General features: G+C 35.9%; 1 long non-coding RNA gene across 1 annotated transcript; it reads right to left on the reverse strand.

The window, feature by feature from the left end:
• Positions 1-2,130: 2,130 nt before the first annotated feature.
• Positions 2,131-4,234, reverse strand: LOC104097140 (uncharacterized). The gene is made up of 2 exons (XR_686477.4): positions 3,247-4,234; positions 2,131-2,571 (listed from the first exon to the last, which is right to left on the reverse strand). It is a non-coding gene; the product is annotated as an uncharacterized lncRNA (long non-coding RNA).
• Between the last annotated feature and the right edge of the window lie 10,222 nt (positions 4,235-14,456).

Consider the following 14,456-nt stretch of genomic DNA (forward strand, 5'->3'; position numbering starts at 1 on the left):
TTCTCGAAGCGGATTGGGCTCCGGCCTGCTTCGTTCCTGAGTTTGGCTCTGCAACTGAGCTATCGCTATTTGCTGGGCTTGTAACATCTCGAAGATCACCCGTAAGTTGACTTCAATCTCCTCCACGTTATGGGTGTCTCGAGCTATGGATCGAGTACCGCCCTGAATGCTTTTTTCCGGTTCGGAACGTTGGTTCGCCTCAAGAGCCACTTGTGAATTGACATCTAGCGGTACTTCGACTCGATCTTCGGTGACATTGTTAATTCGCCTTCCGGCCCTGGGTGTCAAGTCGTTGGTTTCATCTTGAAGGTCGGCTTCATGGTCGATAGGTATAGCCATCAATCGAGGGTTTGCCATTGTTGATCTAAAGTTGTAAACTGGTGTGTATTGCAGATTTGTATCAAACAACCACTATTACCCTTAGCCGCACGGTGGGCGCCAAACTGTTTACCCGAAAAATCGAATAACGTTAGATTTGTGTATGATTCTAAGGATATGCGATATAATTTGATATAAATTGTGTAGAGAAATAAAAATATGTGTATTCTTAACTATGAGAATGAAAATAGTGAGAAAAAGAATGAGTCAAACAAGCACAAGGGATTATCTTTTTCTACCCCGTGATCTTTTGTTGCCATCCCTCTTATAGTAGAGAGATCCTACTTTATATACAATAAAAAATACGCAGTGGAGAGCCCATTATATATTGTCTTTTCCTCGATTTCCGCCAAGGTTCTCTCCCATAGTGCGGTTGCAACGGTCCTAATCTGCGAGCTCGATACTGGCTCGAGCTCGGTGTTGGATCGAGCCCTCGGGCTTGGTCCGAGCTCGATTCTGACTTGGGGTCTCGGTATTCAGGATGAATGTTGGTTGGTCCATGCATCTTCGATAATCTCCGCTTTGCCTCGTAGTTCGATTTGGATATGGGTTCGATAATGATATCGAGCTTGTCATTTGATCGGTCTTAGAGCTCAAAGTTCGCCGCCCTTACTTCGGATCTTGACCGAGCTTGTCATGCGGATATCCTTTGATCGAAACATTATCGTCTCGATCAGTCCGTACGATTGACTCGAATCGATTTTGACCGTATACAGAAAGATTTCCCACCATTGGAGTCGATCCTGGAGGCCCATAACCTCGACAAACTGAACTCATGACTCCAGGTCCAGGATATAGCTTGTCCTTCAGAAGGAGACATGACTGACATCCACCATTTGTTATTTGCGTGTCCTGAAAAAGGACTCTAGCTACAAGGCTGGTTACTGTTCTGCACCAAAGAAAAGAAAGCCTTTCCTACCGTGTTTTCATCAGAACATTCCATCCTAACGTTAGGCTTCTCAGAATCCTTCCTTTCCTCTGCTTCGAAACATTGTCACTATCTCTGACAATATACTTCAACGGAACTCTTTTAGCAGACGAATTTTTACAGGTTTGCCTAAATAAGCACGATCTTCGAGCATGCTTTGTGAACCAGCTATGAGTCTCTGGATTAGGAGTGGGCGTCGGTCGGTTCGGTCGGTTATTATGAAAGTACGGTTCGGTTTATCGGTTTTTGGTTTTGTAATATTAATAACCAAATCAAACTAAAGTATTTACGGTTCGGTGCGATTTTTTCAAAGTTCGGCTTGGTTATTTCCGGTTTATTTTTTCGGTTTTAAACGGTTAAAAGAAATTTTATGCTTCTCTGGAAAAAGGAAATAGATTGTCATAATGAATGAATAGAAAAGCAGATATTGGTCCAACATCGATTGCATATAACGGAGACGATATTCTCAGTTCTCATGCAATAAACTAGGCTGGAATTTATTTGTTGTTCGTTCAGCCCAGCAAATTATCATTTAGAGATAGAATTCTCTTAAAGGAGGCAACAGAGAAAGACAACGGCAGAGTGATATTGTCAGTTCTCATACCATTGTTTATTTGCTGACAATATCACTCTCATGATAATGACGGTGTTTAATGAATGATAAAAAATCATCATTTTTCTCCAACACAAGACCAATATGGTGCAACTTCACAAGCATTTAGCCCTCTCTCGTACTTGATAGCCAGTATTTTCGTACTCTCCTTACAATTTTCTCAAATATATATCCTAGTCCTAGCTAAATGCTCAAAATCTACAGGCTAATAGTTCATAAAGCAGGTCTTGAAACTAATTTCAAAATAAATAAGAGTTTAACTAAACAATCGAGGGACCAAGAACATGCCATACTACATCTTGAACATAATTTAGGTGAGCAACTTTTGCCTACTCCTTTGGCAAACAAAAAGCTATGAACTATGCAGTCTCCGCACTAAAACTCAAGAAGTAAGGCCAATTCAGATGAGATTTGACACACGATAGACATATGGAGAAAGTGTGTGAACTAGTTAGTGCAAGTTAGAACCTCCTACATCCCTAACAAAAAATTTAGACATTTTTTCGCCGTAGCTGGGATACACTTGAGAAGACAGCATCCCATTCTTGTCTTCTGCGTTTAGGAATCATGCCACTGTTACAAGAAGGTGCCCAGGTATTTGAGGATATATTCTCAGTTATCATGCAATAAACAAGCCTGGAAATGCTGCAAACTGCAAAGTCATCAAAAGAAACTAGTGTAACATTTTGGTGATTACTAAAGAGAAGGATATTTGAAACTACACTATAAATGAAACCAAGAATAGAGAACAAGCACACAGAGAACAGAGAGGCTTTCAGTGCAAACAGAACACAGCAGCAAAAGAGGAAGTACTAATTGAAATGTCCTTAACTTCAGAGATGTTGCTGCTTGTTGATTGAATATAGTTTTCTCAAAAAAGATTGGTTTTTTATTAGTGGAGACAAACACCACCCTAAGAAAAGACCTCAAATCCAGATATAACAGGAACATTGTCATCTAAATCGGGAAAATAGAGTTAACGTGATATGATTAACAAAATTACTACGACACCATAGACTAAGACATTTTCTTTCTTCATAAACTTAAACTTGACTTTGAGCTTTCATATACTAGAGTTTTCTCAATCACATTTTTTTGCAACAATAAAAGGGAAAAGAATTGTTCAAAATTATTCCAAGGAAAAAAAGAACTAAAACACAAATAAAGAAGCCTTATCTTAATAAAAAATCAACCAAAGAAATCTTGAACACCTTTTCCACCAAAAACTCTATCAGAAAGTTCGGCCAAAATGACAATAACAGTGAGAAAAATTACAAAACGACACTGGACCCAACTCAACTCAGAACTAAGAAGAAGTCGCACTAACCTGAGGAAGAAGGCGTCACAGCCGAGCTGAGGAAGAAGGCAGCAGTCACAGCAGAGACAGGAGCTGAGGAAGAACCCTAAATCTAATTTTTGATTTAGGTTTTGGGAAATGAAAAGTAAGTGACTAAGGTCTAAGTGTAAGTGTGTAACGTATAATCAGACTATCAGTACAGTAAGTTTGGGTAAATTGAGCTTCAAAGTTCAAATGGGTATTAGACTATTGGCTTCAGCCTGAAATGGGTAATAAGTTTTGGACTCTCAAAATAACTCACATGCTCAAACCTATTTTTCTTAACTAATACCCAAAAATTCGATTTTTCGGTTTAACCGAAACACCAAAACCGTAAACCGCACCGAAAAATCGAAAATTAATAATTTAAACATTGTGCCCCAACCGAAAAACCGAAATTCACGGTTCGGCCGATGTTTTCGATTCGGCCGGTATTATGCCCACCCCTACTCTGGACCTATTATAGTAAAAGGTACAAAAGCCTCTGCAGAATTACTTAATGCTACAGGAAAATAGTAAATGTAAGGAAATGGAATCAGTATGCTAGCCACCAAAACTTTGCCCCTCACCAACCCAGGCAAGGAAAAATGAAAAAAGACTCAATGAAATACTACCTACGGTACACTTTAAAAGTCTTTTAAGCCCCAAAAATGATCCAAAATAACTGTCATTTTAAAAAACCAAGAAGGCATTAATTTTTTTCCTTCCAAATTTACCCTTGCTCTAATTATTAATCTATATAATTTTCTAAAAAGTCTTTACATGCTTATTTACATCTACAAAGAGTCGATTTTCCTATGCTATTCAATTAACCAACAACAGATTAGTTTCACTGATCTCTATTATAAATTTTATCTCCTGTCATCTTCTTTCATAAAATATATTTTGAAAGAAAACGGAGAGGTGAAAAATCATTTCGATAATTGAAGACTCAAATTAAGAGTGAGACCAAATTGAGAGAGTTCGAGAATCAATAGATATTAAAGTAGAAGACTCAATTGAGAGAGTTAACGATTCAATGAATATTGAAAACTCAATTGAGAGAGTTGACTCAAATGAAAAAGTTGGACTAAATTTAGACTTGAATTGTGTGTTTAATTTGAACAAGCTTCCTGATGAATGTGAAGAAGCTTTTGAGGGAGAAGAATTACATCATATAGTTAGGATCATTGTTAAAAATTTATCTTCCCAACTTTATTAATATAAACATATTACTCACATTTTGTTGGATGGATCATTTACGGTCCTTTCTATTCTTTTCTTGTTACTTTGGCATTGAAACTAAATGCACATGGGATTAAGTTAATGTTGGGTTTTCTCTTTTTGACATCTTTGCTTTGAGTGTTATACCAATCATTTTGACAGAGAAAAATATAGGAAGAAGAAACATAGAGATATTTTGATGTTCATTCTACCCGAAAAGTTGAATTTAGCTCAACAAAATTTGACACCCACCCTTCCAATGGCAATCCAAGTCAACCAAAAAATTCTAGAATTAGTCTTAATTTCAAAACCAACATATCAGAATCAATAAAACTAGACGTTTGATTATTTTAAAAAAGCAATTAAAATTACACTATCAATTTCTTTTTTAAAAACGAAACACTAAGTCATCACATCCACACCATCATATTAGGAACAAATTTAGACTAAATAATTTAGAATTTCTTGTACCAATTCAGAATCACATTTCGTTTGAGTAGGAAGCTAGCCTTTTCTTTCTCATATTTCTTTATTAAGATGTGGAATATTGTACTTATCATAACCTTTTGTTGGCATGATTTTTATCATGCATGATTGGAATGTTAGAAAAATTTAATTGAACATCAAAGTAGGAAAATCTTTATAACCACAGTAACAAGCTCATCAACAATTTTAGGTCTCATTATGTTATAAGGATTGAATAGCTTTAAAAAATCTGTAAAATTTGGTGGTTGATACATTAAGCAAATATCATACCTATCTTGCTTTGCTACTAGGCAAAATTTTCTTCATCATCACAACAAATGTGTGTTCTTGTATTATTTTACTAATGAATAATCTTCTTTAGGCAATTTTCCCTTCTTTTTTTTTTGGCTTCAAACAGTAACGGCTATTATTGAGATATCACAAAGAGTACAAAATACAGAAGAGTTGGCATCCCAAACTCTCTATTCCAGCAGAGGAGGAACATGCTCCAACCAATACATTTGTAGGCCAATACATTTGATGGCAGATTCTATGCCAGACCTGTTGATTTAATTGTATTTGTAAAATAATTATGGAGAAGATAAAATAACATAAATGTAAATGAAACAGAATTTAATCCGAGCCCACTGAATTCACAGTGTTTCCTTAAGGAATTTAATCCCCTCCTAGTACCCAAGGTTGTGGATTATTTTCTCCCAGGATAGAACGAATTACACACTGGTGTAGCGATACTTCAAACACCAATGTTTCAGCGAACACAAAATCGGTAGCAAATCACACTTACTGATGCTTTGTTTGTAGTTAAAATAATGCAGAAGAAAGGAGAAGAAGTCAGATATTCGTATGGAAAAACTGAGAGAATGGACTGGTATTTTTAGCCAATGTTGAGCTCAATCTGAAGAGGTGCAACTCTTCAAATCCGAAGAGGTGCCAACTGTTTCTTCAAATCTGAAGAGGTGCAAACTGTTCTTCAACTCTTCAGATTTGAAGAGGTACAAACTGTTCTTCTGAAGAGGTGCAAACTGTTTTGTAAATGTCTTTTACAAAAAGTGAAGGGCATATATTATTATGTTTGGATTTAATATTAATATTCCGTTTACAAAAGCCGAAGCCGAGCGAGCGACGACGACGGCGCGAGGCTTGCCTTCTTCTTAACTCTTTAAGAGCTAGAAGAAGTGCAATTGTATATATATACCCATCAAAATCTCTTCCTCTTCCAATATGGGACAATATCCCTTTGTTAAGGAGGGAAACTCAAATATTTTTAATTTTCCTCCATTTCGCATTCACCCTCTTTTAAGCTACATTTATGCTTAAAAAAAAAAACCAACAAGACCCACTTCACATACATGATAATATCAAGGCACATCAAAATTATAAAGTCTTAGCAATTGTCGATCCAGTATGAAATTGTTCTTTTTTGTTGACATCCGGAATGAGGGGAACTGGAGTCTATCCATGTTAACATCTCCTTTAGCCTCTGTGGTAAGTTGCTGGAAGGAAGTGTACCAAGTAATAGCATTACACTGTAAGCCACAATTAGAAAGATTGTCTGCCACTTTATTACATTCCCGGTAGCAATGTCTCAGCTTGACCTCCTCAAAATACTCCATCTTCTTTCTTATGTCATTCACTTCATGTTGTAGTCTCCATGGGATATTAGCATCATTTGTTAACCATTGAACCAATAACAGGGAATCACTTTCCACCTCTAGCTTCCTCATATTATGATTCAATTCCAGCTTTGAGTGCTAATGTTTCTGTAGTATTGTTTGTTTGTATACCAAGAGGCATTGCATAAGCAACAACCATCTTCCCAACATCATTTCTAACAATCCCACCCCCACCACTAGGTCCTGGATTGCCTTTAAAGCATCCATCCGAATTTAACTTCATCCATCTAGTTGAAGGAGGACGCCATTTTACTACAAGAGAGTTAATAACAGGTTGTGCCTTATCCATTAGTTCAAAAAAAATGATTTAATCTCATAAATGGAGGGATTCTAGGCAATTTTTCCTCGATAGCAGAAATTAATTTTTCACTAAGTATGATCAATGTCTTTGATTATTGCTATTAGTTTTGTCTAGAGTACCTACAACTCTATTGGCAAACTGGTACTTTTAGCTCATACTTGTATGATAAATGGGAACACACCAATTTTTTGAGAGAAAAGTTCATTTCCTTGTGCATGAAACACCGAACGAGATACAATAACTTAAAGCATGATATTCATATAAATCATATGGCATTTCTTAGAAGGCAGCTACTGATCTCATCACTTGAAAGTCATATATTTGATGTGCTTCTTCCCTACTAGAGCTAGACCAGCCTCCTTTTCTATGTCTCAAGTGTTATGTGAGTTCAAGCTAAGAGATCACTAATTGTCTTCTAAAAAAACACCATAATAATAGCATGCTTTAAGCTGTTGTAGCTCATCAAGGGTTTGATGCACAAAAAAATGAATTCTACTCTGAAAAAAAATTAGTGTATTCCCATTTGTCACACAAGAATGAGCTAAAAGAGCCAGTAGACCTAGTTGCAGGCACACGGGATATAATACCAGTGTTATTCCCGCCAATATTGCTGTATTTGTAAATAATAATTCTGCAAAATATAAGTTATCGTAATGAAACAGTAATTAATTCGAGCCCACTGAATTCACAGTGTTTCCTTAAGGAATTTAATCCCCTCCTAGTACCCAAGGTAATGGATTATTTCCTCCCAGGATAGAACGAATCACACACTGGTGTAGCGGTACTTCAAACCCCAATGTTTTAGCGAACACAAAGTTCGGTAGCAAATCACACTTACAGTTGCTTTGTTTGAAGTTAAAACAATGCAGAACGAAGGAGTAGAAACTCAGAAAATCATATGGAAATGCTGAGAGGAAGGAGTGCAATGTATAGCCAAATCTGTTGAGCGATTTCAGTTCGTGTCTTGTGTGTCTTTCTTCAATAGTTGCTGCACATATATATAGCAGCCAGTGTTGAAGAAGAACAATCGTCCACCCTCCATGGTGGAGCAAGCATTAGCTTGTTTGTGGAGCAAGCACAATCATGGTGGGAATCCGTAGCCGTAGCCGCAGCCGAGCCGAGCGACGACGACGACGGCGCGAAGCTTGCTTTCTTCTTAACTCTTTAAGAGCTACAAGAAGAGCAATTATATATATACCCACCAAAAATCTCTTCCTCTTCCAATATGAGATAATGTCTCATTGTCAAGAGGGGAAAACTTAAAATTTTACTCAAAAATTTCATTTTCCCTCCATTTCCCATTCACTCTCATTTTAAAACTATTTTATCTTAAAAACAAAAACCTCAACAACCAGTAACTTCATAACCAAAGATATTATAAAGTCATACTAAATTGAAAAAAGTCATTCCTGCTATCAAGGAAAAATGGCCTAGTACTGAATACTAAAGTTATCCAACATTCATTCAGCAACATAATGCAAGAATGCACATTTATCATGATGATGAGAAATATTGTTGTGTAGCAATGCAAGATGGATTTGATATTCGTTTAATGTGTCAAATACCAAATTCTACGACTTTGAATCCTTTAGACCTTGAGTTTTCTAGAACTATTCAATTCTTACAACATAGTAAGACACCTAAAATTGTTGATGAGCTTGTTACTGCTTTTATGAAATCATATGAAGATTTTTCCACATTGAAATTTTTAAATATTTTTCTAACATTACAATCATGCATGATAAAAATCATGCGAACTAAAGGTTCTCATAAGTACAATATTCAACATCTTAGTAAAACAATGTCAGACAGGAAATGCGAGCATCTTGCTCAACTGAAATGTGATCAATTGATACAAGTTCTCAGTTATTTAGGTTAAATAATTGTTTTACCAAGAAAAGCAGTTGTTTGATTAAACTAATTAATTTAATAAAACGAAGGGCTAAACCTAGTTGATGATAATAACTTCAGATCTATAATTGATTGACACAGATAACGCAAGAGCAATATTGAGAGAAGAATAAATGTAGTGTGCGTTCAATATTTCAAGATACTTGATGATGGGGGAATATTGAGTAATAAATAGCAATAAATGGCATTAAAGCAAATAAGGAGAATGATTCATCCAATATTGAATAAAGTAGATGATTCTTCTTTCTCACATTGATGAATGAAAGTGGAATAATAGATCATCCAGTCTCTTTAAAAAAGGTAATAGTTGTCTTTTATTCAGAGAGAGTGTCAGTCTTACAAAGGCTGTGTTTTTCCTTCCTTTTCTTCCCTATCTCCTTTTCTATTTATATGGGATATTCCTCAATCAACCCTAAAAGTACGGACACCATAGAATATTCAAGAGAATATTCTACTACGAAAACTAGTTGTTAGTACTGCCCATCATACTCGACCTTGGCCATTATTGACTCTTCGGCTACAAACCCCATTTTTTACTAATCGACCTCGGCCATATCACTTTCCACGATACCGCTTCGTGTCAAATCTTAATGAAAATAGATTTTGACCCATACAATAATGTTCCATAGTTTATGCAATAGTGATTCGGATGTGGTCACTTAGTATTGTTTTACCTTTTTAAAATTTAATATTGTAATTTTAATTTTTAATTGCTTTTCTTAAATTACCAAACGTCAAGTTTAATTGACTCATGATAATTGGCTCTAAAATTTAGGGTGAATTTAGAATTTTTTTTTTTTGACTGAGCTAGATTGCCATTGAAAGAGCGGACGTTAGATGTCAAATTTGGTTATCTTAACCTTACGAGTAGAGTGAGCAAATGATGATCATTATAATGCTCCTCTTCTGTCATAATGCTTCTCCGTGTACCTTTATCTTCTTCTACACTTCGCTTTGTCAATATGGACGATATAACACTTCAATAAAAAAAGGCAAAAGATAGAAAACCCGATATTAACTTAGTCACCATATTAGCATCCACATCCATTTAGTTTCCATCCCAAAGTAATAAGAAAGAAAGGACCATAGATGACCTCAAGCAAAAGAATGTAAATTATACGATTATCTTAATAAAAGTTGGGGAGATAAAATATTAACACAATCTTAACTATTTAATGTAATTCTTCTTCCTCAAAAGCTTATTCTCCTTACATTTAAGTCTAAGTCTAATCTAACTTTTTTCTTTGAATCTTCAACTATCTCTATCTAACTCGTTACATTCTTTGAGTCTCGAACTCTCAATTTGAGTTTTCGACTTTGATGTTCATTGAATCATCAACTCTCTCAATTGAGTCTTCAACTACAATATTCATCGGTCTTGAACTCTTTCAATTTGAGTCTTCAACTATCTATTGATTTTTCAGTGCTCTATTGTTTTTCAAAAAAAAAAAAGGCAGTCGAGTGCACTAAGCTCAAGCTATATGCGAGGTCCGGGGAAGGGCCGAACCATAAGGGTCTATTGTACGCAGTCTTATCCTGCATTTCAGCAAGAAGCTGTTTCCACGGCTTGAACCCGTGATCCCCTAGTTACATGGCAACAACTTTACCGGTTACGCCAAGGCTCCACTTCTCTATTGTTTTTCAAAAATAAATTTATACTAGAAGATGAAAGGAGATAAAATAAAATTTATAACAGCAATCGAATGAAATTATTATGACGTAAGTTAATTCAACTGCCTAGGAAAACCCCTCTTTAATCTACTCCTAGCAAATGGAGTAAATGTAAATAAGCATGAAAAGACTTGTTAGAAAATTGAATAGATCAATTATGGGAACAAGGGTAAAAATGAAAAAATAATGCCTTCTTGGTTTCTTAAAATGACACTTGTTTTAGACAAAATCTTTGGCTAAATATATTTAAAACAGACAGGAGGTAGTAGCACTCAAAAGGGCCATTGTTCCATCTAATGGTGCCTAAACCAATTGAGAGCTTTTAGACTCCACCCAATTGTTGCACCAACCCCTCAATTTAAATTGTTAAAGACTCGGGCAGACACAAAAAGAGACCAATAGATATCCTACTATAAGGTGAGAAAGCTCTAATTGAACAAAGACCAATAGCATTAAAAAAGCAAAAGATGAAGTGAACTACAAAAATTAGAAACTAAACTATTTATGGGAAAAGTTTCTTATCATGCACATACCTCCATTAATTCAAATAGCAAAGCTCACAATCACCTAAATTAAACATGCCACTTGAATTGCACCCAGTGGCACGGAGAGACTATCAAGATGCATTATCTGACAAGGTTCCTCTTATAAAAACAAACTGCAGTTGAAATGTAAAATTTAAGTAGAATTTAACTAGGAACAGATGTCTAACAAATGATAAATATCCTTTGGAATCATTCTGAATAGCAAGTGACATAAGTAATAAAATAGACCTAAATATTTCAAGAGAACATGCCATACGTTTAGAGAACACATAATGTTGTTACAATATGCAAGAATGTTTCAGTAGAACTACCAAAAAGATGGCAGAACTCATGTTTCACATGACATAAAATTCAAATTTTAAGCTCAAACAATTATGATTCACCAAGCGAACACCAACCGGTTGAACTTACTCTGAAATAGCACTTCTTGCATTCCAGAAATGTTTTTGCCCTATCATTCCAACAACATCATCAGGAGATATGTACATTCCAGATATGATTTCTTGTCACCCTGGTCAACATTTCTTGTTTGTAATAATTCAGATGCCTTGTCTTCCTTTAATTCTGTATCATTAATATGATTATTATTAGGAATTATCTGCTCCTTCACAAGGAGAGAAGAATCACCATTATCAACAAGCCTAACAGATTCAGATAGCATGGTGCCACCAACTTGAGAATCAACTCCACTTTCCAGTCGTAGAAGATGAGTAGTACAAAATATGCCAAAAGTATTATCAGGGTCATCTCTCGACTCATAATGCAATAGTACATTAGCTTGCTTCAGAACACCATCTGGCTTATCCATGGACGGAATCGAGGTAGAGTTAGAAGAATGCTCTCTGCTTAACGGCAAACTGTTTTGGAGTTCTCTTTGTTCAAATCTTTTTTACAATGCGCTGACAGTACTGCAGTGGGCGAAGAGAGATTTTGACCCATCCTGAGTATTATTGAGATTATGCAAAACCCCATGTTTGAATCTTTGTGAAGGAATGCTGAGCTACTCATAAAGGGCCATTTTGTTCCTCGGAGGTGCTATTGGACCTCCTTTTTCTTTATTATTCATGTGAAGCCTTGGAAACATAGGCCCCATTAATAAATTCTCTTCACCTTTCCCTCTCTTTATTTCTTGCTCCTAATTATTCCATAAAAAAATAATAATAATTTAACAGAAGGCATATTATTTAGGCCTATGTTGAGAACAATAAGAAAATACGACAAATCAAAGTGTAACAGAAAAGTGATTCGGGAATCGGGAATTTCTAAAAGGGGAAAAAGATAAAACGACTGTGTGAAAAGGGAAGGTGCAAAAGTGCAAAAGGTAGGAACCGATTTGGATAGAACATGAGAGAAACTAGAACGTCATTCTAAAGAGAGTATTTAATATTAGGATTAAATATTCAGTTGGGCATTGATTAGAAACTTATCTTTAGATGTTAATTGTTTGCCATTAAAATAATAGCCAAGTATAATTCTTTTGTTTAATTATATGACATGTAGACAAGATTTTGCTTCAAGTTGTAATATTAATTGACTAGTGCATGTAACTGCAACTCACGGATATGAGTTATGCCATGGGACAGGAAATATAATTTTGCTTCGGTGGATGGGACCTCTTCCCTTAATTAGAGATCTCGAGTTCGAGCCCTCGGTATGAAAAAATCCTTGGTAGGCAGCGCTTTCCCACGAATGGGCCCTACGCGGCGCGATTCTGGATATACACTCAGCAAAAAGAGGTGATTTTTCACACTTTGTATACCTGCAACTTAGCATTATTGGGATTATGCAAAACCCTATGTTTGAAACTTTGTGAAGGAATGCTGAGCTGCTCATAAAGGGCCATTTTGTTCCTTGGAGGTGCTCTTGGACCTCCCTTTCCTTTATCATTAACATGAAGCCTTGGAAACATGGGCCCCATTAATAAATTCTCTTCACCATTTCCTCTCTTCATTTCTTGCTCCTAATTATTCCATAAAGAAAAAATAGTAATTTAACAGAAGGCTTGTTGTTTAGGCCTATGTTAAGAACAATAAGAACATATGACAAATCAAAGTGAAAACATAAAAGTGATTCGGGAACTGAAAATTTCTGAAAGGGGAAAAAGATGAAACGACTATGTGAAAAGAGAAGGGGCAAAAGTGCAAAAGGCAGGAATCGGTTTTGGATAGAACGGGAGAGAAACTAGAACGTCGTTCTAAAGAGAGTATTTAATAGTAGAATTAAATATTCTGTTGGGGCATTGATTAGAAAGTTATCTTCACTTGTTAATTGTTTTCCATTAAAATAATAGCCAAGTATTTTCTTTTGTGTTTAATTATATGACATGTAGACAAGATTTTGCTTCAAGTTATAATATTAATTGACTAGTGCGTGTAACTACAACTCACGGATATGAGTTATGCCATGGGACAGGAAATAGAATTTTGCTTCGGTGGATGGGACTTCTTCCCTTAATTAGAGATCTCGAGTTCGAGTCCTACGTATGAAAAAATCCTTGGTAGGGAGTGCTTCCCCCGAATGGGGTCCTACGCGGCGTGAATCCGGATATACACTCAGCAAAAAGAGATGATTTTCACACTTTGTATACCTACAAATTAACATTATTGGGATTATGCAAAACCCCATGTTTGAATCTTTGTGAAGGAATGTTGAGCTGCTCATAAAGGGCCATTTTGTTCCTTGGGGGTGCTCTTGGACCTCCCTTTCCTTTATCATTAACATGAAGCCTTGGAAACATAGGCCCATTAATAAATTCTCTTCATCTTTTCCTCTCTACATTTCTTGCTCCTAATTATTCCATAAAGAAAAAATAATAATTTAACAGAAGGCGTGTTGTTTAGGCCTATGTTGAGAACAATAAGAATATATGACAAATCAAAGTGAAAACATAGAAGTGATTCGGGAACTGGGAATTTCTGAAAGGGAAAACTGATAAAACGACTTGTGTGAAAAGAGAAGGGGCAAAAGCGCAAAAGGCAGGAACCGGTTTTGGATAGAACAGGAGAGAAACTAGAACGTCGTTCTAAAGAGAGTATTTAATATTAGGATTAAATATTCAGTTGGGACATTGATTAGAAAGTTATCTTCACTTGTTAATTGTTTGCCATTAAAATAATAGCCAAGTATTTTTTTTTGTGTTTAATTATATGATATGTAGACAAGATTTTGCTTCAAGTTGTAAAATTAATTGACTAGTGCCTATAACTACAACTCATGGATATGAGTTATGCCATAGGACAGGAAATAGAATTTTGCTTTGGTGGATGGGATCTCTTCCCTTAACTAGAAGTCTCGAGTTCGAGCTTTGAGTATGAAAAAATCTTTAGTAGGGAGCGTTTACCCCCGAATAGGGCCATACGCGGCGCGAATCCCGATATACAAGGGGTGATTTTTCAACTTTGTATACCTGCA

The sequence above is a fragment of the Nicotiana tomentosiformis genome, chromosome 12 (genome assembly GCF_000390325.3).
Source record: "Nicotiana tomentosiformis chromosome 12, ASM39032v3, whole genome shotgun sequence".
In the NCBI taxonomy this organism is placed as follows: Eukaryota; Viridiplantae; Streptophyta; class Magnoliopsida; order Solanales; family Solanaceae; genus Nicotiana; species Nicotiana tomentosiformis.